Here is a 3,562-nt window from a genome sequence, read left to right as displayed (position 1 = left end):
AAGGTTAGTCAGACATAGAACAGAAAACTCAACAATCTCTTATAATCATCATCGACATGAAATCACATGCACAGCTCAGATGCTTCAAAATAGGCATGTGAAAAGCTAAACTAAGGCTAAGTGAAGGCATACTTTAAGTGATCAGAAGATAAACGATACTAATTTATTCATGCTTCAACTGAGCTCAAAACATAATCAATACAAAAAAACATGCGTAGTAATGCTAGAATATGCACACTACGTCATTAACCAAAAGAATAAAAAACAAAAAATAGCAAAGAAGGAACCTCCCCTTCATGAAGTCAGAGGTTGTGGACTAGGATCAGTGTCAGTACTGGAAGATGGATGACCAAGGATAGCAGCTAGCGCTGGAGGCCATGAAGGTAAAACCGCAAAATCCAATGAAGCCCTAAAGTTGTAGATATGTTGCACGACTTCTCGAACCTGAGAGTTTTCGAAATGCTGGAAAAACAGGGCAGGCGCCAGGCGCCTGCGTGATTTTTATTTTCGCAAAGGGCAGGCGCCTGCGTAAAAAAAAATTTTTTCAACGTTTTTTTTTCTTTTTTTTATTTCTTTTTTTTTTCTTCAACGTTTTTTTTTTCTTTTTTTTTCAACGTTTTCAAAAACATTCTCTTAATAAGAAAAACTTTATAATGAAACAAAGAGAAAATACAAGATACAAAGACTTCCTTCCTTTACTTTTGTTCTTTCAAAAACGGATAAGAAGGAAAAAAAAACATTTTTCGCAAAAATTTATTGACCTGAAAGTTGAATAGAGGTTTTTCCTCTATCCACTGGTTCTCCAAAATACGGCTTAAGTCTCTGCCCATTTACCTTAAAAACATTTCCCTTAGAGTCAACTAGATCCACTGCCCCATATGGGTAGACTTTAAAAATTTGAAAGGGACCAGACCATCTAGACTTAAGTTTCCCAGGAAAAAGTTTCAACCTAGAATTGAATAACAGAACCAGATCACCTTCTTGAAGATTGTTTGGTCGAAGACGCCTATCATGCCACTGTTTAGTTTTTTCCTTAAACAGCTTAGCATTCTCATAAGAAAATTGCCTTTGACTCTCGATAAAGTTCTTAGCATATTCTTCCAATAAGATTTTGTGCATGCAAAAGGCCGGGCTTATCCCTCGAATATCTGCTATCGTCCATCCAATGGCCTTTTTGTGCTTCTCCAAAATCTGCAATAAAGAATATTCATTAGTAGGTGATAAATTGGAAGTTATAATAACCGGTACAGTGTCGTTATCCCCTAGATACACATATTTCAAATGCGACGACAATGGCTTCTGCTCCAAAGTGGGTGGTTCCACTATGGACGGAAGTAACGACTTGCATTCTTCTTTTTGTATTTTTTCAACAGGATTGGTCACATCTTCCGGTCCTTCTGCTATCTTATCAAGCTCTTCTTCAATCTCTGTAACTAACGAGTCATAAAACTCATCAAACATAACAGGATTCAAGCTATTTATAGCAGAGCACTCTTCAAAGTCTCCTGGTAATTTCATGGCATCTAGAACGTTAAATTTAACTTCTTCATTATTTACCCTCATTGTAATTTCTCCCTTCCTCACATTAAAAACTGTATCCCCAGTGGCTAGAAATGGTCTTCCCAAAATAATGGGAACGTCTAAGTCTGCCTCGCAATCTAGAATGATAAAGTCCGCAGGGAAAATGAATTTGTCCACCTGGACTAAAACATCTTCTATCTTTCCCTCAGGTCTTATGATAGATTTATCTGCTAGTTGGAGGGTAACCGTAGTAGGTCTAGCTTCTCCTATGCCTAAAGATTTGAAAACTGATAATGGCATAAGATTAATGCTAGCGCCTAGATCACATAATGCCCTACCTAAGTTTTTTCCTCCTATGGAACATGGAATGGTAAAACTGCCAGGATCGTTACATTTAATGGGTAGCGGGCTGCCTACAGCTTCACTACTACATTTTGTCATGGCTACCAGTTCATGCTCTCCTATTTTTTTCTTCCTAGAAACTATATCTTTCAAAAACTTAGCATAATTTGGCATCTGTTCTAGAGCATCTACTAATGGTATATTTATATGCAATTGTTTTAAAATATCTAAAAATTTTCTAAACTGGGAATCATTATTTTTCTTAACTAATCTTTGTGGAAACGGGGGAGTAGGGGTAAAAGAAGGCTGTACCTGTGGAGGAACACTCGGGGTGTCCTCATTACCTTTTCTAATATTTTCTTTTTCTGGTGTTGTTGGCTTTTCTGGTATCTTTACAGTTGGTTCAGTGGACGGAATCTGTACATCTGTTGTTAGCATTGTTGGTCCATCATATGCCAGTCCACTCCTAAGGGTGACAGCTTTGCACTGTTCTTTCTCTTCTCGTCTTGGTAATTCAGTATGGCCTGGAAAAGAACCTTGTGGTCTATTCTTCAATTCATTGGCGAGTTGTCCAAATTGGGTCTCAAAATTTCTCATTGATGCCGCTTGGGATTGTATCACTGCGTCAGTTCGGGCCATGTACTCCTTCATCATATTCTCAAGATTTGAGTTGTTATTTTGAACTGGTGGAGTCTGTGTTCTCTGGTTGCACTGCTGTTGCGGCGGCGGGATGTATTGCTGTGTAGGTGGAACATAGGGCTGCTTGTTCTGCTGGCTCTACCCTTGATTAAAACCGCTCGAACCTCCTTGACCTCCCCATGAGAAATTAGGGTGGTGCCTCCAACCTGGGTTGTAGGTGTTCGAATATGGGTTAAAGTTCCTATTGTTCCCATGTCCTACATAAAAAACGGAAGCAGGGTTATGTGGACAATTATCATAAATATGGTTTTCACTGCAAAATGAACAAATGAGATCGTTGACTTGGCAAACAGGGGCAGGAGTGCAATAATCCGACTGCACAGGTTGTTCGGCGTGGCTAATGGATTTTTTATTCCCAATGCCATCTCTTTTAGCCTCTGGTTCATTGTAACCATCTCTTTTTGCATCGAGGTCGCAATGTCCAGAGCCAAAACTCCAGCTGGATCTTGCTTCTTTGGTGCTGCCCTAGATCTTTGCGAACACCATAGTTCGTTGTGTGAAGCTAAGTCATTTAGGATGTCAACTATCTCGTTGAATGTCTTCTTTGTAAAGGCTCCATTGGCAGCATTGTTTAGCATCATCTTAGTAGGATGATCTAAACCTCTAAAGAAATGTTCTATCTGGATGCATGCCGGCAAGCCATGGTTCGGACATTTCCTGATTAGTTCTTTAAATCTTTCCCACGCCTCGTGAACAGGTTCACGATCATATTGTCTAAAGGAGATGATCTCCTCTCTGATATCAGCGTGGCGAGTAGGTGGGAAGAATTTTGTTAAGAACTTCTCCACTAACGACCCCCATGTGGTGATGGATCCTGGTGGAAATGCATTGAGCCATGTTCTAGCTTGGTCCTTCAAAGAAAATGGAAAAGGTGTTAGTCTCAGAGCATCGTCTGTTATACCAGGTAATCGAAATGCATTTGCAATTTGAATGAATGATTTCAGATGATCATGTGGATCCTCATGTTCCTGCCCTCCAAAATGTCCAATTGTCTGCAACA

The 3,562-nt window shown here is 39.6% G+C and overlaps 1 non-coding gene across 1 annotated transcript; it reads left to right on the top strand.

The window, feature by feature from the left end:
• The first annotated feature begins 3,198 nt into the window (after nt 1-3,198).
• LOC148210305 (small nucleolar RNA R71) lies at nt 3,199-3,305 on the top strand. Its single transcript, XR_015792524.1, has one exon. It is a non-coding gene; the product is annotated as a small nucleolar RNA R71 (small nucleolar RNA).
• The last annotated feature ends 257 nt before the right edge of the window (nt 3,306-3,562 follow it).

This window comes from Momordica charantia (genome assembly GCF_013281855.1).
Source record: "Momordica charantia cultivar OHB3-1 chromosome 7 unlocalized genomic scaffold, Mcharantia_2.0 BLBB01000007.1, whole genome shotgun sequence".
Lineage (NCBI taxonomy): Eukaryota > Viridiplantae > Streptophyta > Magnoliopsida > Cucurbitales > Cucurbitaceae > Momordica > Momordica charantia.
The sequence above is the reverse complement of the archived record's forward strand: the minus strand, read 5'-3'. Positions and strand labels throughout refer to the sequence as shown.